Here is a 22,456-nt window from a genome sequence, read left to right as displayed (position 1 = left end):
GCACCCTGCAGTACAGACCAAAAAAAAAAAAACCAAAAAAAAAAAAACAAAACACCTGTGGTTTAAAAAGTAGCTAGCATATGAAACAGTCAGCCCTACAACTCCACAAAATGAAGAGGGAGTTGCTGGAACTCTATCTGGGTAGGAGAAGTTGACAAACAGGTTCTGCACTCACCCTATGCCTTGAAAGCACAAATTAGTGCATGTTTTGGGTATCCCAACTGGCCTGCCCCCTCAGTGAGAACCTTTAGGTGCATCCAAAAGGTTTTGGACCAACTTGTTTTATATATATATAAATATTTGTGTATAATATCTGAATACATATATATTTATGTATATAATATATTATATATCATATTAAGTATATATATGTATATATATATATATATAGGAATGTTATTCAGCCATAAAAATAATTAAATCTTACCATTTGCAATGAAATTGTTGGAGTTACAGAATACATTGGTAAGTGAAATATTTCAGTCAGAAAAAGACAAATACCATATGATTTCACTCATATGTGGAATTTAATAAAGAAAAATGAAAAGGAGAAAAAAAAGGAGACACATAGAGACAAATTAGGAAATGGCTCTTAATTATTGGAAACAGTGATGTTTACTAGAGCGGAGTGGTGTAGGGAGATGGGTTGAATAGATAATGGGAATTAAAGAGTGCACTTTAATGAGCACCAGGTAATTTATGTAATTGTTGAATCAGTATATTGTAAACATGAAATTAATAAAACATTTCATGTTAAGAAAAAATATTGCTTTTGTTTCATCCCAAATAGTTTGGACCATTGCATTTTTATTTTCATTCATTTCCATGGATTTAATATTTTTTTATGTCTCTGTTGACCCATTGGTGTTTTAGTAGCTTCTTGTTAAATCCACATATTTGTACTTACAATTTTTTGTGTGATTGATTTCTAACTTCATATCTTTGTGTTTGGAAAAGATCCATGGTATAATTTAAATATTCTTTAATTTATTGTAACTTGTTTTGTGGTCTATGATATGATATATTCTGGAGAATGTTCCATGTGCTCTTGAAAATAATATGTATTCTCTTGTTTTTGGATGGAATGTTATTTATATATTCATTATGCCCATCTCATCCCAAGTGTCATTCAAAGACACTGCTTCTTTACTGATTTTTTTGTCTGGTTGATCTATCTATTGGTGTAAATGAGTTGTTAAAATCCCCTGTGTTATTGTATTACTATAAATTTCTCCTTTTAATATTGTTAATATGTGCTTTATATATTTAGGTGCTCCAATGTGGGGTATATAGATTTTTACAATTGTTATATCATCCTGGTTGATCGAGTCCTTTATCATTATGTGATTCTCTTCTTTGCCTCTTGTTGTAGTCTTTCCTTTTCATTTAGTTTTTCTGAGGTTTTAGTATCTATTTTTTCTAAGTATGGCCACTGCCTATTTTTTCTTTGTTTCCATTTGTAAGGTACATATTTTTTCCATCCCTTTACTTTCAGTCTGTATTTGTCTTAAGATCTGAGGTGAGTATCTTGGGGACAGAATATAGATAGGTCTTATTTTCTTTTTTTTCTCTTTTTTTCTTTTCTTTTCTTTTCTTTTCTTTTCTTTTCTTTTCTTTTCTTTTCTTTTCTTTTCCTTTCTTTTCTTTTCTCTTCTTTTCTTTATCCATTCCACCACTCTATGTCTTTTAATTGGATCATTTGGGCCATTTACATTCAAAGTAATTATTGATAGGTATGTACTTATTGTCATTTTGTTGTTTTCTGGCTGTATTGTTGTGTTTCTTTGTTCCTTTCTTCTTCTCTTGCTCTCTTTCTTTGTGATTAATAAGATTCTGTGGTGCTCTGTTTGCTTTCTTTCTCATTTTTGTTTGTGTATATACTATAGGTTTTCAGTTTGTGGTTACCATGAGGTTCATACATAACATTCTAAGTGTATACCAGTCTAAATTAAGTTGAAGGTCATTTTTATTTAAACACATTCTATGAAACCTTATTCTTTACTTCTCTTCCACATTTTATGTATATGCTGTAATATTTTAAATCTTTTTATTCATTATTTTCTTAGATCAAATTATGGCCTTTTCTTTTCCATTCAATGAAGTCCCTTCAAAAGTTTTTTTTTTTTTTTTTTCTTTAAGGCTGGTGTAATGCTAATAAACTTATTTACTTTTTGTTTGTCTGGGAAACTCTTTATCTCTCCTTCAATTCTAAATGGTAAACTTGCTGGACAGAGTATTCTTTGCTCTAGTGTTTTTGTTTTTGTTTTGTTTTGTTTTGTTTTCCATTCAGCATTTTGAGTATATCATGGCAGTCCCTTCTAAAATGTAAAGTTTCTGTTGAAAAATTGCCTGACAGTCCTCTGGCTTTTTCTTATATATAATTTTTCTTTTGTCTTTGTGCTTTAAAAATCCTTTCTTTATCTTTTGACGTTTTAATTATTATGTGTCTTGGTGTGGACTTTCTACAGTTCATTTTTTGGAATTTTTTCTGTTTCTTGAAACTGGATATCTGATTCTTTCCCTAGGTCAAGAAAGTTTATAGATACTATTTTTTATATAAGTTTTCCACCAAGTTCTTTTCTTTTCATTCTTCTCTGACCCATATAATGCAAATATTTGTTTTCTTGATGTTTTCCAAGAGATACCTTAGCCTATCCTCATTTTTCAATAATTCTTTTCACTTTTTGTTATTCAGCTTGAGTGGCTTCCATTACCCTATCTTCCACATTGCTGATATGTTCTGCATCTGTGAATCTATTGATCCCTTCTAGTGTACTTTTCATTTAAGTTATTATATTCCTCAACTCTGGATGGTTCTTTTTTTTTATATTTTCTGTCTCCTTACTGAAGGTCTCATTAAGTTATTCCACTCTTTTTTCCAGGCCAGTGATCAGCTTCACAATCATTATTTTAATTTCTTTATTAGGCATATCATTTTTTTTCCTTTTCATTTAGTTTTTCTGAGGTTTTTTCATGGTCTTTCTTTTTTTTAATTTTTTAAATTATTTTATTTTATTTTTTATTTTTTTAAATTTACATCCATATTAGTTAGCGTATAGTGCAGCAATGATTTCAGGAGTAGATTCCTTAGTGCCCCTTACCCATTTAGCCCATCCCCCCTCCCACAACCCCTCCAGTAACCCTCCATTTGTTCTCCATATGTATGTGTCTCTTCTGTTTTGTTCCCCTCCCTGTTTTTATATTATTTTTGTTTCCCTTCCCTTATGTTCATCTGTTTTGTCTCAGAGTCCTCCTATGAGTGAATCATATGATTTTTGTCTTTTTCTGACTGACTGATTTCACTTAGCATAATACCCTCCAGTTCTATCCATGTTGTTGCAAATAGCAAGATTTCATTCTTTTTGATTGCCGAGTAATATATACACCACATCTTCTTTATCCATTCATCCATTGATGGCCATTTGGGCTTTTTCCATACTTTGGCTATTGTTGATAGTGCTGCTATAAACATGGGGGGGTGCATGTGTCCCTTCGAAACAGCACACCTGTATCCTATGGATAAATGCTTAGTAGTGCGATTCCCGGGTCATAGGGTAGTTCTATTTTTAGTTTTTTGAGTAACCTCCATACTGTTTTCCAGAGTGGCTGCACCAGCTTGCATTCCCACCAACAATGAAAAAGAGATCCTATTTCTCCGTATCCTCCTTAACATCTGTTGTTGCCTAAGTCGTTAATGTTAGCCATTCTGACAGGTGTAAGTTGGTCTTTCTTTTGAAGCTTATTCCTATGTATGCATTTTGTCCAACTTTCTGTGTTCATTTCTATGGATTAAGCAGAACAACTAATCTTGCAGGACTGGTCTTGTGTATGTCATCCCCTATGTAGGTGATGTGTGCTTGGTGACTTTTTCTGACTGGATGGAGCTGTGGCTATTGTGGGGTTGGGGTTCTCCTGAGGCTGTCCATGTATTTGGTACCCTGGAAGGACAGCTAAAGCTAAAATGTGTACAGGTCTGGGTGGTTCCTGAGCTCTTCACAGAGCAGGTGTTTTAGAAGGACAGCTAAAGCAGAAGTGGTTGCAAGCTGGGATGTCAGGGGGAACACCTGTGCAGGATAACTGAAGCTGAAGTAGGTGTTATTTGGGGTTTTCATGAGCTCTGCACACAGCAGGTGCCCTGGCAGGGTGACTGGGGCTTAGATGGATTGAAAGATGGAAGATCCTGATGTTTTATGCACATTGGGTGCCCTGGAAAAACAGCTAAATCAGAAGTGGGCAGACCTCTGGTTCTATGTGCTAAGAGCACTCTAGAAGGACATCTGAAGCTGATTTGGGTGCAAGCTGGGGGATTCCAGGGTGCTCTGTGCTGGGGGTTCCCTAGCCGGGTGGCTGCAGCTGAAGTGGGAGTAGGCCAGTATGTCCCAATGTTTTATGCACAGAAGTCATCTTGGCAGCTAAAGCTGAAATGCGTGTAGACCATTGTGTTCCAAGGATTTTCAGAATGAGAATGCACTAGAGGTGCAGCTAGATATGAGGCAGGGTATATGTCACAGAGTCCAGGGATGCTTTGTGCAGGGTGTTACCTACCAGGATAGCTAAAGCTAAAGTGGGCACATGCTGTTTTTGTCCTTGAGCTCTCTGAGTAAAATGTGTCCTGGCTGGACAGATTAAGCTGAAGTGAGTTCAAGCTGGGACAGCCTGGGGCTCTCCCCACTGAGGGTGTCCTTGTGTGACATCTAAAGTCAAAGTGGGTACCATCTGGGGTGTCCCAAAGTGCTTAGAACATGAAGTGTACTGGCAGAGGTACTGGAGATAAAGCTGGCATAGGTGGGGCTGTTTTGGGGCACTCTGTTCAGGGGCCGCCCTTTGGCCATCATGGTGGAATGGATGGAACTGCTTTGGATGAGCAGCTTGGGCCTCACTGATGGAGCAGGCCAGTTAGGATACCCAAACCATGCACTAATTTTTGCTTTCATGGTGTAGGGTGAAGGCAGACCCTATTTGTTAGTCCTTCCTATGCAGATAGAGTCCCAGAAACTCCCTCTTCATTTTGTGGAGTTGTAAGTCTGACTCTTTCATATGCTAGCTATTTTTAAAATCACAGCTTGTTTTTCTGTACCCCAGGGTGCCTGGGGCTGTTGTGGGCTAGGGGACCCAATGCTTACTGAGGAAGTAGGCTGGTTAGGGCACCTGAGCTCTGTTGCCATTCATGTTACTAAAGTGGAAGGAGAGCATAAACTGTGTCCAAAAGCCCTGCCCACCCAGAGAACATTCCAGCAGGTCTCCTGACATTTGGTAAAGTTCTGGAGCTAGTTCTTTTATATGCCAGTTGTTCTTTTAATCCAAAGTTGCTATTTTATGCCCCAGTGCATCCAGGGCTGACGATACTAGGAGACCTGGAGCATGAGAAATCAGCAAGCTGGCTGTCACAACTTTACCCAGCTCCAGTCTGCACTTTCAAGGTGGAGGAGGGAATATAAATTACATCACTTTCCAGTCTTTCTCACGCAGAGAGAGTTCCAGCAGCTTCTTTCCCATTTGGCAGAGCTCTGGAGCTGGTTCTTCCATATGCTAGCTGCTTTTTTAAACTGTGGCTTTTTATATGTGTCCAAGGATGATAATATATTGCAGGTCCCTCAATACTATCCCTCCCCACTGTGGTTTGCAGTATGGAGGTAGGAGTTTCTTTCATTACTGTGTCTTCATCATTCTTGCTGTGCTCTTGCTATTCCATTTTGATGTCCTCTCTTTTTTTGTGCAGAAACTGTTTAGTGAGACTGCAGTTCAGCTTAAGGAGGAATTCCTCTATAAATAGGTATAATTTGGTGGAAGAGATGAGCTCAGCATTTTCCGACATTGCCATCTTGGACCAGAACCAGCTCTTATATTTTTATTACACTGATTAGTGTCTTTCTTTTCATTTCAGCATGAAAACTCTTTCAAAAATTTCTTGGAAAACAAGTCCACTGGTGATAAATTCCCTAGATTTTGTTTGTCTCAGAAAGCCTTTATTTATCCTTCAAATTTGAAGGGTTACTTTGCTGGGTAAACTATTCTTTCCTACCATTTTTCATAGTTCTACACTTTGTGTATATCATGTCACTCTCTTCTGACTTGCAGTGTTTCTGCAGAGAAATCTTCTGCTGACCAAATGGGGGTTCCTTAGTAGGTTACTTTTTTTTTTTAACCTTTGGTTGACTTTAAGTCTATTTCTTTATTACTGATTTCTGATGGTTTCATTATAATGTGTTTTGGAGAAGTTCTTTTTGCATCAAGATAATAGGATGTTCTATTAGCTTGGTGGATTTGTATTTCTAAGTACTTCCCCATGTTTAAAACATCTTCTGCAATTATTCCTTTACATAAAGTCTACATCCTTCTCTCACTCTTCTTTTGGAATTCCAATTATTTGAATTTTTGCCTTTATGATAGTATTTGATAGCTTTTGTATGGTTTCTTCATTTAAAAAAATCTTACTTCTCTCTCTTCTTGTAACTGAATTATTTCTACATTCCTATGCTCCTTATGATTTCTTCTATCTGTCTTCACTGTTATCAATGATCTCTATCACATTATTTGTCTCGTTTTTTGCGTTCATTGGATCCAGAATGTGATTTCTTTTTTTTTTCTTATAATTTCAATTCCTTTGGTAAAGGAATCTTTAATTTTATTAATTTTATTCCTGACTTCATTGAATTGCCTTTTGAGTTTACTTGTAGTTTATTAACATTTCTCATAACAGCTATTTGATATTCTTTATCCGGTAGGTCACAATATTTTATGTTTTGGGTTTGGTTGCCGAATTAGCATTTTCCTCTTATTACTGTATTCTTTGATTTTTTTTAATTTTATTTTTTTTTAATTTACATCAAATTAGTTAGCATATAGTGCAACAATGATTTCAGGAGTAGATTCCTTAGTGTCCCTTACCCATTTAGCCCATCCCCCACCCACAACCCCTCCAGTAACCCTCTGTTTGTTCTCCATATGTGTAAGTCTCTTCTGTTTTGTCCCCCTCCTTGTTTTTATATTATTTTTGTTTCCCTTCCCTTGTGTTCATCTGTTTTGTGTCTTAAAGTCCTCCTATGAGTGAAGTCATATGATTTTTGTCTTTCTCTGACTGACTAATTTCACTTAGCATAATACACTCCAGTTCCCTTGTATTTGCTTTTGCATTTGAAGTAGGCAATGCTTCCTTAAATAAACTTTTATGCTTTCTTTTGTTCTTAAAGTTCAAAAAACTGGCTATTACCAGTCTTTTTTCCCAGAAGGTGGCAGTATAACACAAGTTTGTGGTTTCTGTCTAACCCACCAATCTTCCTCGATTAATTGAGCACCCTGTGTAGACTATAGCTTACTGTCTTCAATACACTTAGGAATGTGCACAATTTGCTTGCAGCAGAAAGGGGGGAGCATGGACTTAACAGATATATTCAGAATATTCTATCCTAAGACAGCAGAATACACATTATTTTAAAATACACATGGTATATTCTCCAGAATAGAACACACACTAGTCTACAAAATAAGTCTCAACAAATTCAAAGCAGTCAAAATCATATCATGCATCTTTTCTGACCAAAACATTATGAAACTGGAAATCAACCAGAAGAAATAAATCTGGAAGGAAGACAAACCCATAGAGGTAAAATTACATTCTATGAAACAATGAATGAATCAACAAAGAAATTAAAGAGGAAATAAAAGAATACATGAAGAAAAATTAAAAAGCAAACAAAATAGTCCAAAATATTTAGGAAGAAAAAAAGTGGCTCTAAAAGGGAAGTTTATAGCAATACAGGACTATCTCAAGAAGCAAAAAAACTCTCAAATAAACAACCTAATCTTACACCTAAAGGAGTAGTAAAAGAAGAAAAAATAAAACCCAAGACCAGCAGAAAAATCATAATAAAGATTACAGCAGAAATTAAAGAAATGACAACAACAACCAGAGACAAATAAATAGAACAGAGGGAAGAAACAAGAAACTTGTTCTTTAAAAAAGATTAGCAAAATTTATTTACCAATAGGCAGACTCTTTGAGAGAGAGAGGGAGAACTCAAATACACAAAAGCAAAGGAAAGATAAATAAAAGGCAACACCACATAAATACAAACAAATGTAAGAGAATATTATGAAAAATTATATGCCAACAGAATGGACAATGTATAAGAAATGGATAAATTCCTAGTAACATATAACCTCCCAAAACTAAATAAAGAAGAAATAGAAAATTTGAAAAGACTGATTATGAACAATGGAATTGAATCAGTAATAAATACACAAAAGTCCAGAACCAGAAGGATTCAAAAGCTAATTCTACCAAACACTTAGAGTTAATAACCATTGTTTAAAAAATATATATAGGAGAAAGAAAAAACTTTCAAATACATTCTTTGAGGTCAGAATTAACCTGACACCAAAACCAGATAAGGACAACACACACACACACACACACACACACACACACACACACACACACAAATAATTGAAGGCCAATGTCTCAGAGGACCATAGATGCAAAAGAATCCTCAATAAGATACTAGCAAACCGAATGCAACGGTACATTTAAAAACATTCACCACAAACAAGTAAGATTTATTCTGAGAAAACAAGGGTGCTTCCATATTCTCAAATCAATCAACATTGATGTATTGATGTATCACATCAATAATACAAACAGTAAAAAGCATATGATTATCTCAATAGACGAGTAAAAAACATTTGACAAAGTACAACATCTATCCATCATAAAAACCCTCAACACAGTAGGTTTAGTGGGAACATACCTCAACATACTATAGGGTATATTAAAAAAATAAAACAGCAAGCATCATAATCAATGGGGGAAAACTGAGATCTTTTTCTCTAATGTCAGGAACAAGACAAGGATGTCCACTCTCACCAATTTTATTCAACATAGGAAGAGAAATCCTAGCACAGAAATCAAAAAAACAAAGAGAGTAAATATGCGTAAATTGGTAAGGAAGAAATAAAATTAATTTTTACATATGACATGATATTATATATATAAAATGCTAAAGGTTACACAAAAAACTACCAAAACTGAAAAATTCAGTAATGTCACAATATGCAAAATCAATGTACAGATATCTGTTGCATCCTTGTACACTAATAATGAAGCAGCAGAAACAGAAATTAAGAAAAAAATCGCATTTACAATTACATCAAAAACAGTAATGGACCTAGAAATAAACCTAACCAAAGAGGTGAAAGACCTGTATTCTGAAAACTATAAAACAATTATGAAAGAAATGGAAAGTGACACAAAGAAATGGAAAGATAATCCATACTTACAGGTTGAAAGAATAATGTTCTTCCAAAGAAATCTATGCAGTCAATGCAATCTATACAAAAATATGAACAGAATGCTTCACAAAACTAGAACAAACAATGATAACATTTGTATGAAACCACAAAAAACCTGAATAGCCAAAGAAATTTTGAAAAAGAAAACAAAATTAAAGGTATCACAATTTAAGACTTCAAATTACACTACAAAGCTCTAGTAATCAAAACAGTATGATGCTAGCACAAAAATAGACAAATAGATCAATACAAAAGAATATAAAAACCCAGAAATAATATGGTCAATTATTTTGACATGGAGGGAAAGAATATACAATGGGAAAAAGACAGTCTCTTCAACAAATGGTGTTGGAAAAACTGGACAGTTACATGCAAAATAATGAATCTGGACCACTTTGTCACGTCATATACAAAAATAAATTCAAAACTGAAAAAAGACATAAATATTGGACAGGTTTTATGGTTATAAAAATCCTAGAACAGAGTACAGGCAGTAATTTCTTTGACACTGGCCCTAGAAACATTTCTCTAGGTATGTCTCCTGAGGCAAAGGAAATAAAAATGAAATTAAATTATTGGGACTTCATCAAAATAAAAAGTTTCTTCATGGTGAAAGGAAAAATCAACAAAACTAAAAAGCAATTTACTGAATTCACAAATGACAAAACTGTTAAGGGGTTAGTATTACAAATGACAAAAATGTTAAGGGGTTAGTATCCAAAATATTTTTTTTTTCAATATATGAAAAATATTGTCAAAATGGTTTCCATACAACACCCAGTGCTCATCCCAAAAGGTGCCCTCCTCAATACCCATCACCCACCCTCCCCTCCATCCCACCCCCATCAACCCTCAGTTTGTTCTCAGTTTTTAAGAGTCTCTTATGCTTTGGCTCTCTCCCACTCTAAACTCTTTTTTTTTTTCCTTCCCCTCCCACATGGATTTCTGTCAAGTTTCTCAGGATCCACATAAGAGTGAAAACATATGGTATCTGTCTTTCTCTGTATGGCTTCTTTCACTTAGCATCACACTCTCCAGTTCCATCCACGTTGCTACAAAGGGCCATATTACGTTCTTTCTCATTGCCATGTAGTACTCCATTGTGTATATAAACCACAATTTCTTTATCCATTCATTAGTTGATGGACATTTAGGCTCTGTCCATAATTTGGCTATTGTTGAGAGTGCTGCTGTAAACATTGGGGTACAAGTGCCCCTATGCATCAGTACTCCTGTATCCCTTGGGTAAATTCCTAGTAGTGCTATTGCTGGGTCATAGGGTAGCTCTATTGTTAATTTTCTGAGGAACCTCCACACTGTTTTCCAGAGTGGCTGCACCAATTTGCATTCCCACCAACAGTGCAAGAGGGTTCCCGTTTCTCCACATCCTCTCCAGCATCTATAGTCTCCTGACTATAGATCATTTTGGCCACTCTGACTGGCTTCAGGTGATATCTGAGTGTGGTCTTGATTTGTATTTCCCTGATAAGGAGTGACATTGAGCATCTTTTCATGTACCTGTTGGCCATCCGGATGTCTCCTTTAGAGAAGTATCTATTCATGTTTTCTGCCCATTTCTTCACTGGGTTATTTGTTTTTGGTGTGGAGTTTGGGGAGCTCTTTATAGATTTTGGATACTAGCCCTTTGTCCGATATGTCATTTGAAAATATCTTTTCCCATTCCGTTGGTTGCCTTTTAGTTTTGTTGGTTGTTTCCTTTTCTGTACAGAAGCTTTTTATCTTCATAAGGTCCCAGTAATTCATTTTTGCTTTTAATTCCCTTGCCTTTGGGGATGTGTCGAGGAAGAGATTGCTACAGCTGAGGTCAGAGAGGTCTTTTCCTGCTTTCTCCTCTAGGGTTTTGATGGTTTCCTGTCTCACATTCAGGTCCTTTATCCATCTTGAGTTTATTTTTGTGAATGGTGTGAGAAAGTGGTCTAGTTTCAACCTTCTGCATGTTGCTGTCCAGTTCTCCCAGCACCATTTGTGAAAGAGACTGTCTTTTTCCCATTGGATATTCTTTCCTGCTTTGTCAAAGATTAGTTGGCCATATGTTTGTGGGTCTAGTTCTGGGGATTATATTCTATTCCATTGGTCTATGTGTCTGTTTTTGTGCCAATACCATGCTGTCTTGATGATGACAGCTTTCTAGTAGAGGCTAAAGTCTGGGATTGTCATGCCTCCTGCTTTGGTCTTCTTCAAAATTACTTTGGCTATTCGGGGCCTTTGGTGGTTCCATATGAATTTTAGGATTGCTTGTTCTAGTTTCGAGAAGAATGCTGGTGCAATTTTGATTGGGATTTCATTGAATGTGTAGATAGCTTTGGGTAGTATTGACATTTTGACAATATTTATTCTTCCAATCCATGAGCAGGGAATGTCTTTCCATTTCTTTATATCTTCTTCAATTACCTTCATAAGCTTTCTATAGTTTTCAGCATACAGATCTTTTACATCTTTGGTTAGATTTATTCATAGGTATTTTTATGCTTCTTGGTGCAATTGTGAATGGGATCAGTTTCTTTATTTGTCTTTCTGTTGCTTCATTATTAGTGTATAAGAATGCAACTGATTTCTGTACATTGATTTTGTATCCTGCGACTTTGCTAAATTCATGTATCAGTTCTAGTAGACCTTTGGTGGAGTCTATCAGATTTTCCATGTATAATACCATGTCATCTGCAAAAAGAGAAAGCTTGACTTCATCTTTGCCAATTTTGATGCCTTTGATTTCCTTTTGTTTTCTGAATGCTGATGCTAGAACTTCCAACCTGTGTTAAAAAACAGCGGTGAGAGTGGGCATCCCTGTCGTGTTCCTGATCTCAGGGAAAAAGCTCTCAGTTTTTCCCCATTGAGGATGGTGTTAGCTGTGGGTTTTTCATAAATGGCTTTTATGATCTTTAAGTATGTTCCTTCTATCCCGACTTTCTCAAGGGTTTTTATTAAGAAAGGGTGCTGAATTTTGTCAAAGGCCTTTTCTGCATCGATTGACAGGATCATTTGGTTCTTATCTTTTCTTTTATTAATGTGATGTATCACTTTGATTGATTTGCAAATGTTGAACCAGCCCTGCATCCCAGGAATGAATCCCACTTGATCATGGTGAATAATTCTTTTTATAGGCTGTTGAATTCGATTTGCTAGTATCTTATTGAGAATTTTTGCATCCATATTCATCAGGGATATTGGCCTGTAGTTCTCTTTTTTTACTGGGTCTCTGTCTGGTTTAGGAATCAAAGGAATACTGGCTTCATAGCATGAGTCTGGAAGTTTTCCTTCCCTTTCTATTTCTTGGAATAGCTTGAGAAGGATAGGTATTATCTCTGCTTTAAACGTCTGGTAGAACTCCCCTGGGAAGCCATCTGGTCCTGGACTCTTATTTGTTGGGAGATTTTTGATAACCGATTCAATTTCTTCGCTGGTTCTGGGTCTGTTCAAGCTTTCTATTTCCTCCTGATTGAGTTTTGGAAGAGTGTGGGTGTTTAGAAATTTGTCCATTTCTTCCAGGTTGTCCAGTTTGTTGGCATATAATTTTTCATAGTATTCCCTGATAATTGTTTGTATCTTTGTGGGATTGGTTGTAATCATTCCATTTTCATTCATGATTTTATCTATTTGGGTCATCTCCCTTTTCTTTTTGAGAAGCCTGGCTAGAGGTTTGTCAATTTTGTTTATTTTTTCAAAAAACCAACTCTTGGTTTCGTTGATCTGCTCTACAGTTTTTTTAGATTCTATAGTGTTTATTTCTGCTCTGATCTTTATTATTTCTCTTCTTCTGCTGGGCTTAGGCTGCCTTTGCTGCTCTGCTTCTATTTCCTTTAGGTGTGCTGTTAGATTTTGTATTTGGGATTTTTCTTGTTTCTTGAGATAGGCCTGGATTGCAATGTATTTTCCTCTCAGGACTGCCTTCACTACATCCCAAAGCATTTGGATTTTTGTGTTTTCATTTTCGTTTGTTTCCATATATTTTTTAATTTCTTCTCTAATTGCCTGGCTGACCCACTCAGTCGTTAGTAGGGTGTTCTTTAACCTCCATGCTTTTGGAGGTTTTCCAGACTTTTTCCTGTGCTTGATTTCAAGCTTCATAGCATTGTGGTCTGAAAGTATGCATGGTATAATTTCAATTCTTGTATACTTATGAAGGGCTGTTTTGTGACCCAGTATGTGATCTATCTTGGGGAATGATCCATGTGCACTCGAGAAGAAAGTATATTCTGTTGCTTTGGGATGCAGAGTTCTAAATATATCTGTCAAGTCCATCTGATCCAATGTATCATTCAGGGCCCTCTTTTCTTTATTGACCGTGTCTAGATGATCTATCCATTTCTGTAAGTGGAGTGTTAAAGTCCCCTGCAATGACCACATTCTTATCAATAAGGTTGCTTATGTTTATGAGTGATTGCTTTATATATTTGGGGGCTCCCGTATTCGGCTCATAGACATTTACAACAGTTTGCTCTTCCTGATGGATACACCCTGTAATTATTATATAATGCCCTTCTTCATCTCCTGTTACAGCCTTTAATTTAAAGTCTAGTTTGTCTGATATAAGTATGGCTACTCCAGCTTTCTTTTAGCTTCCAGTAGCATGATAAATAGTTCTCCATCCTCACTCTCAATCTAAAGGTGTCCTCAGATCTAAAATGAGTCTCTCCTAGACAGCAAATAGATGGGTCTTGTTTTTTTTATCCAACCTGATATCCTATGTCTTTTGGTTGCTGCATTTAGTCCTTTTACATTCAGTGTTATTATAGAAAGATACGGGTTTAGAGTCATTGTGATGTCTGTATGTTTTATGCTTGTAACAATGTCTCTGGTACTTTGTCTCACAGGATTCCCTTTAGGATCTCTTGTAGGGCTGGTTTAGTGGTGACGAATTCCTTCACTTTTTGTTTGTTTGGGAAGACCTTTATCTCTCCTTCTATTCTAAATGACAGACTTGCTGGATAAAGGATTCTCGGCTGCATATTTTTTCTGTTCAGCACATGGAAGGTATCCTGCCATGCCTTTCTGGCCTGCCAAATTTCAAAAGAGAGATCAGTCACGAGTCTTATAGGTCTCCCTTCATATGTTAGGGCACATTAATCCCTTGCTGCTTTCAGAATTTTGTCTTTATCCTTGTATTTTTCCAGTTTCACTATGATATATCATGCAGAAGAATGATTCAAGTTACGTCTGAAGGGAGTTCTCTGTGCCTCTTGGATTTCAATGCCTTTTTCCTTCCCCAAATCTGGGAAGTTCTCAGCTATTATTTCTTCAAGTACACCTTCAGCACCTTTCCCTCTCTCTTCCTCCTCTGGGAGTCTCCAAAATATGTAAAGAACATACACAGCTTAATGCCAAAACCGCCAAATAATCCAATTTTAAAAATGGGCAGAACACATTAACAGACATTTCACGAAAGAATACATAAAGATGGCCCACAGACACATGAAAAGATGTTTATCATCAGTATCTGACAAGGAATCACAACTCAAACTCATTGAGATATTGCCTCACACCTGTCAGAATGGCTAAAATGAACGACAGAAGAAACAAAAGATGTTGGCAAAGATGTGCAGAAATATGAATACTCTGTTGGTGCACTGTTGGTGGGGAAACAAACTGGTGCAGCCACTCTGGAAAAAAATATGGAGTTTCCTCTGGAAGTTGAAAATAGAGCTGCCCTACAACCCAGTAATTTAAATATTTGGTGTTTACCCCAAAAATATGTAAAAAAAACCCCACTTATTCAAAGGGTACATGCACCCCTATATTATTTACAATAGCAAAATTACGGAAATGGCCTAAATGTCCATCAAAAGATGAATGGATAAAGAAGATGTGGTATACATATACCTTGGAATATTATTCAGCCATAAAATGGAATGAAATCTAACCATTTGCAACAACATGTATGGAACTAGAGATTACAATGCTAAGTAAAACAAGTGAGTGAAAGAATGACAAATACCATATGATTTCACTCATGTGTGGAGTTTAAGAAACAAAACAAAGTAATAAAAGAAAAAAAAATATGAGAGAGAGGCAAACCAAGAATTAGTCTCATATCTATAGAAAAGAAACTGATAGTTACCAGACAAGAGATGAGGGGAATGGGTGAAATAGGTGACAAGGATTAAAGAGCATACTTACCACATCAGAACCGAATAAAGTATAGAAATTTTAATAACTCTATTGTCCACCTGAAACTAATATAACACTGTATGTTATGTATACTGGGGTACTCTAAAAACTTAATAAAAAAATAAAAATTAATAAAAATAAAAAATACTAAAATAGAGTTACAGTAATTAAGACAATATGATATTGGCATAAGGAGACACATATAAATCAGTGGGATATAATTTAGAATGTAGATATAAACCCTTACATTTGTGGTCAACTGATATTTAAAAAGCGTGTCAAGACAGTTTAATCTAGAAATAATATATTTTTTTCTTTTTTTGAAAAATTTAATTTATTTGTAGTTGAACCTGAATTTTTTTCCTTGTTTCAAGGTTTTCTTTAAATTCCAGTTAGTTAACATATAGTGTAATATAATTTCAGGAGTAAAATTTAGTGATTCATTACTTACATATAACACCCTTTACTCATCTCAATAACTGCCCTCCTTAATACCCATCATCCATGTAACACATCCCCCTCCCTTGTCCCCTCAGGTTGTTCTCTACAGCTGAGAGTCTGTTTTATAGTTTTCCACTCTCTTTTCACCCCCTATGTTTATCCTTTCATTTCTTATATTGCACTTAAGAGTGGAATCATACGGCATTTATCTTTCTCTGACTGAATTAGTTCAATTAGCATAATACACTGTAGTTCCATAAACATTGTGACAAATGGTAACATTTCATTTTTTGATGGCTGAGTAACAGTCCATTGTATATATATACCACATCTTCTTTATGCATTCATCAGTCAATCAACATTTGGGTTCTTTCCATAATTTGGCTATTGTTGACAATGCTTTTATAAACATTGGGTGCATGTATCACTTCAAATCAGTATTTTTGTATCCATTGGGTAAATACCTAGTAGTGCAATTTCTGGGTTGTAGGATAGTTCTATTTTTAACTTTTTCAGGTGGCTGCACCAGCTTACATTCACACCAACAGTGCAAGAGGGTTCCCGTTTCTCCACAACCTCGTCAACACCTGTTGTTTCATGTGTTCCTAATTTTAGTAATTCTGACAGATGTGAGGTAATATCTCATTGTAGTTTTGACTTCTATTTCCCTGATTATGAGTTATGTTGAGCATCTTTGCATGTGTCTATTTGCCCTTTTTATGTTGCTGTTCAGTATTCCCGAAACCATTTTTTGAAGAGACTTTTTCCATTGAATATTCTTTCCCACATTATCAAAAACTAGTTGACCATATAGTTGCGGGTCCATTTCTGGGTTTTCTATTTTGTTAAATTGATCTATATGTGTTTTTGTGCTAGTACCACACTGTCTTGATCACTGCAGCTTTGTAATATAGTGTGAAATTCAGAATTGTGATTCCTCTAGCTTTGCTCTTCTTTTTCAAGATTTCTTTGGTTATTTAGGATCATTTTTGGTTCCATATATATTTCAGGATTGTTTGTTCTAGCTCTGTGAAAAATGGCAGTGGTATTTTGAAAGAGATTGCATTAAATGTGTAGATTTCTTAGGGTTGTATGGACATTTAAAAATATTTGTTCTTTCAATCCATGAGCACAAAATGTCTTTAAATTTCTTTGTGTCATTTCAATTTCTTTCATCAGTTTTTAATAGTTTTCAAAATACAGGTCTTTCACTTCTTTGGTTATGTTTATTTCTAGGTGTCTTATGGTTTTTGGTGTAATTATAAATGGGATTGCTTCCTTTGTCTTTCTGCTGGGTCATTAATGGTTGAATGAAATGTAACAGATTTCTGTACATTGATTTTGTATCCTCTGACATTACTGAATTCATGTCTCAGTTCTAACAATTTTTTGGTGGAGTCGTTCAGGTTTTCTAAATAGAATATCATGTTGTCTGAGAATAGGGATAGTTTGATTTCTTCCTTGCCAATTTGGATGCCCTTTATTTCCTTTTGTTGTCTGATTGCTGTATCTAGGATTTCCAGTACTATGTTAAATAACAATGGTGAGAATGGACTATTAGAAATTTAGTCCATTTTATTGTTAAGTGATATTCTATCATATTGATATATCACATTTTTAATACATTTATCAATTTATTGTCATTTAGGGTATTATCCACTTTTTTGCTATTATGAATAATACTGATATAAACATTTGTGAGCATTTTTTTCCTCTGGACAGGTTTTTTTTTTATTTCTCTTGTATATATACCAAAGAGTAAAAGTGCTGTATTATAGGGAAGTCTATGTTTCACTTTCAAGGAACTGCCAACATGTGTTTAAGGTTACTGCAGAATTTTATATTCTTATGAGCAGTGTGTCAGGCTTCTAATTTCTCCATTTACACTTCAGTATATTATATTCTAGCTCCATCCATGCCAATGAAAATGGCAATACGTCATTCACTTTGATGGCTGAGTAATATTCCATTGTGTGTGTGTGTGTGTGTGTGTGTGTGTGTGTGTGTGTGTGTATACCACTTTATCAATTCATCAGTCGATGGACATTTGAGCTCTTTCCATAATTTCACTATTTTTGGTAGTGCTGCTATAAACATTGGGGTGCATGAGTCTCCTTTGAATCAGCATTTTTGTACCCCTTGGAAAAATATCTAGTAGTGCAATTACTGGGTCATAGGGTAGTTCTATTTTTAACTTGGAGGAGTTTCCATATTGTTTTCCAGAGTGGCTGCACCAGTTTGCATTCCCACCAACAGTGTAAGAGGGTTCCCCTTTCTGCCCATCCTCCCCAACACTTGTTATTTCCTGAGTTGTTAATTCTAGCCATTCTAATAGGTGTGAGGTGGTATATCATTGTCGTTTTGCTTTGTATTTCCCTGATGATGAATGATATTGAGCATCTTTTCATGTGTCTGTTGGCCATCTGGATGTCTTCTTGTCTGTTGATGTCTTTTGCCCCTTTCTTCACTGGAGGACTCATTCTTTTGGGTGTTGAATTTGCTAAGTTCTTTATAGATTTTGGATACAAACCCTTTATCTAATATGTCATTTGCAAATATCTGCTTCCATTCCATTAGTTGTCTTTTAGTTTTGTTGATTGTTTCTTTTGCTGTCCACAAACTTTTTATCTTGATGAGGTCCCAATAGTTCATGTTTGCTTTTGTTTCCCTTGGCTCCAGAGACATGTCTAGTAAGAAGTTGCCGAGGCAAAAGTCAAAGTGACTGTTGCCTGAAATCTCCTCTAGGATGTTGATAGTTTCCTGTCTCACATTTAGGTCTTTTCTAGATGTTGAATTTATGTTTTTGTATTGTGTAAGAAAGTGGTCCAAGTTTATTCTTCTGTATGTCTCTGTCCAGTTTTCCCAGCATCATTTGCTGAAGAGACTGTCTTTTTAGACATTTTAACAATATTTATCCTTCCAATCCATGAGCATTGCATGTTTTTCCATTTCTTTGTGCCATCTTCAAGTTCTTTCATAAGTGTTCTATAGTTTTAAGGATACAGATCTATTACCTGTTTGGATAGGTTTTTCTATACATCTTATGTTTTTCTTTTGGTGAAATTGTAAATGGGATTGATTCCATGATTGCTCTTTCTGCTGCTTCATTTCTGGTGTATAGTACTGTAGCTTATTTCAGTATGTTGATCTTGTATCCTACAACATTACTGAATTCATGTACCAATTCTAGCAATTTTTTTGTTGAAGTCTTTTGAATCTACATAGATTATAATGTCTTTTGGGAGTAGTTGAAGTTTGACTTCTTGCTGCTGATTCCTTGCTGGATGCCATTTATTTCTTTTTGTTGTCTCATTACTGAGGCTAGGACTTCCAGTACTATGGTAAGTACCAATGGTGTGAGTGCACATCTATGTCCTTTTCCTTACCATAGTGGAAAAGCTCTATTTTTCCCCATTGAAGATGATATTAGCTGTGGATGTTTTTATATGTTTTTTTTTCAATTTTTCACAGTTTATTTATTTTTGAGAGAAACAGAGTGTGAGCAGGGGATGAGCAGAGAGAGAGGGAGACCCAGAATCCAAAGCAGGCTCCAGGCTCTGAGCTTTCAGCATAGATCTCGATGTGGGGCTCGAACGCACAGCCATGAGATCATGACCTGAGCTGAAGTCGGACGCTCAACCAATTGAGCAACCCATGTGCCCGGTATATGTTCTTTATGATGTTGAAGTCTGTTTCCTCCATCCCTAATTTCTCACAATTTTTATCAAAAATAGATGTTGTATTTTGTCAAATGCTTTTTCTGCATCTATTGAGAGGATCATATGGTTGTTATCCTTTTATTAATGTGATATATCACGTTGATTGATTTTCAGATATTGAACCAGCTCTGCAGCCCAGGAATAAATCCCATGTGATTGTGGTGAATAATTATTTTTAATGTACTGTTGGATTCAATTTTCTAGTATCTTGCTGAGAATTTTTGAACTCATGTTCATCAGGTATATTGGTTTGTAAGTCTCCTTTTTAGTGGGATCTTTGTCTCCTTTTGGAATCAAGTTAATCAATTTGAACTCATAGAATCAGTTTGGAAATTTTCTTTCCATTTTCGTTTTTGGATCATTTTGTGAGTAGTAGGTATTAATTCTACTTTAAATGCTTGGTAAAATTCTCCTGAAAAGCCATGTGGCCCTGGACTTTTGTTTATTTTGAGATTTTTTATTACTCATTAATTTCTATTTTTATATTGGTTTGTTCAAGGTTTCTATTTCTTCCTGTTGCAGTTTTGCTAATTTGTATGTTCCTAGGAGTTTATCCATCTCTTCCACATTGATCAATTTGTTGTCATATAATTTTTCATAATATTCTCTTATATTTGCTTATATATCTGTGGTGGTGTTTGCGATTTGCCCTCCTTCATTTGTGATTTTATTTATTTGAGTCCCTTATCTTTTCTTTTTCATATGTCTGGCTGGAGGTTTACCTATTTTATTAATTTTTTCATAGAACCAGCTCTTAGTTTCATTGATATGTTATACTGTTTCTTTAGCTTCTATATTTATTTCTGTTCTAATATTCATTATTTCCCTTCTTCTGTTGGTTCTCAGCTTCATTTTTTGTTCCTTTCCTAGCTCCCTTAGGTGTAAAGTTAAACTGTGTATTTGAGATTTTTCTTGCTTCTTGAGTTTGGCTTCAATTGCTATATATTTCCCTCTTATGACCACTTTTGCTGTATCAAATGTTTTGGACTATCATGTTTACAATTCATTTGCTTACATGATTCTTAGTATTTCTTATTTAATTTCCTGGTTACCCATTTAGTCTTTAGTAGGATGTTCTTTAACATCCATGTATTAACAGCCTTTCCAAATTTCTTCTTGTGATTGACTTCAAGTTTGATAGTGTTATTGTCTGGAAATATGCATGGTATGATCACAATATTTTTGTATTTGTTGAAGCTTGATTTTTGCCCCAGTATGTGCTCGATTCTGGAGAAAGTTTCAAGTGAATTTGAAAAGAATATGTATTCTGCCACTTTAAGAGGAAAAATTCTGAATATATATATCTGTTAAGTCCATCTGGTCAAATGTGTCATTAAACACCATTGTTTCCTTGTTGATCTTCTGCTTAAATGATCTCTCCATTGGGGTTAGTGGGTGTTAAAATCCCCTACTATTTTTATCAATAAGTTTCTTCATATTTGTTATTAATTGATGCATATATTTGGGTTATTCAAGGTTGGGGGCATAAATATTTATGATTGTTAGATATTCTTGTTAGATAGGCTTTTTTATGATATAGTAACCTTCTTCATCTTTTGTTACAGACTTTGGTGTGATATGTAGTTTGTCTAGGAGCGCCTGGGTGGCTTGGTCAGCTGGGTGTCTGACCGGCTCAGGTAATGGTCTTGTGAGTTAGACCCCCACGTCAGGCTCTGTGCTGACAGCTCAGAGCCTGGAGCCTGTCTCAATTTCTGTGTCTCCCTCTCTCTGCTGCTACCCTGCTTGCACTCTGTCCCTATCTTTCAAAAATAAATAAATATTAAAAAAAAAAGAAAATCTAGTTTCTCTGGCATCACCTGGGTTGCTCAGTCAGTTGAATTTATGACTCTTCATTTCAGCTCAGGTCATGATCACACAGTTTGTGAAATTGAGCCCCATGTTGGGCTCTGCACTCACAGCATGGAGCCTGCTTGGGATTCTCTCCCTCCCTCTCTTTATGACCCCCCCCAAAAATAAATACACTTTAGAAAAATAAATTAAAATCTAGTTTGCCTGATGTAAGTATGGTTATTTCAGCTTTTTAAATTTTTTTTTGGAGTCCATTAGCAATATAAGTTGTTCTCCATACACTCACTTTCAATCTGCACGTGTCTTTAGGTCTAAAATGACTCTCTTGTATGCATGATATACATAGGTCTTTTTTTGGTCCATTCTTTGTTCCTCCTGGAATTGGATGTCTCTTTGCTTCCCCCAATTAGGGAAATTCTCAGCTGTTATTTCTCATATTAAACTGCTGCCCATTTTCCCCTCTTTCTTCTTCTGGGACTCCTATGTTCTGAACATTATTATGTTTTACGTAGTCACTGAAATCACGAAATTTACCTTCATGGTCACATATTTTCCTTTCTCTCTAATTTTCAGCTTCATTATTTCCTATAATTTTATCTTCTGTATCAATATTCATTCTTCTGCTTTTTATATCCTCATATTCATTACAATCAATTGGGTTTGTATCTTGGGTATAGCATTTTTTTTTTAAATTTTGGCCTGACTAGTTTTTAGGTCCTTTATCTCTGTGGTAAAGAACTCCCTGTTGTCTTCAATGTTTTTCTCTAGCCCAGGTAGTACCCTTATGATTATTGTTTTACATTATGGTTTAGGCATATTACTTATATCTGTTTCTATTAGATCCCTGGCTGTGACTTTCTCTTGTTCTTTGTTTTGGATTGAATTCCTCTGTCTTGGCATTTCCTGTAGGTCTCTTCTTCTGTGTTAGGAAGGCCTGTTATGTTTCCTGCTTCTGAGTGTAATGGCTTTATTAAGAAGAGATCATATACTGTTCAGGGCCTGGTGCTTCAGAAAGTGTCTCTGGTGTGTGCTGTATGCACTCTACTGCTATGTTTTGGCTGATTTTTCCTTCA

The sequence above is a fragment of the Panthera tigris genome, chromosome X (genome assembly GCF_018350195.1).
Source record: "Panthera tigris isolate Pti1 chromosome X, P.tigris_Pti1_mat1.1, whole genome shotgun sequence".
NCBI lineage: Eukaryota > Metazoa > Chordata > Mammalia > Carnivora > Felidae > Panthera > Panthera tigris.
The sequence above is the reverse complement of the archived record's forward strand: the minus strand, read 5'-3'. Positions refer to the sequence as shown.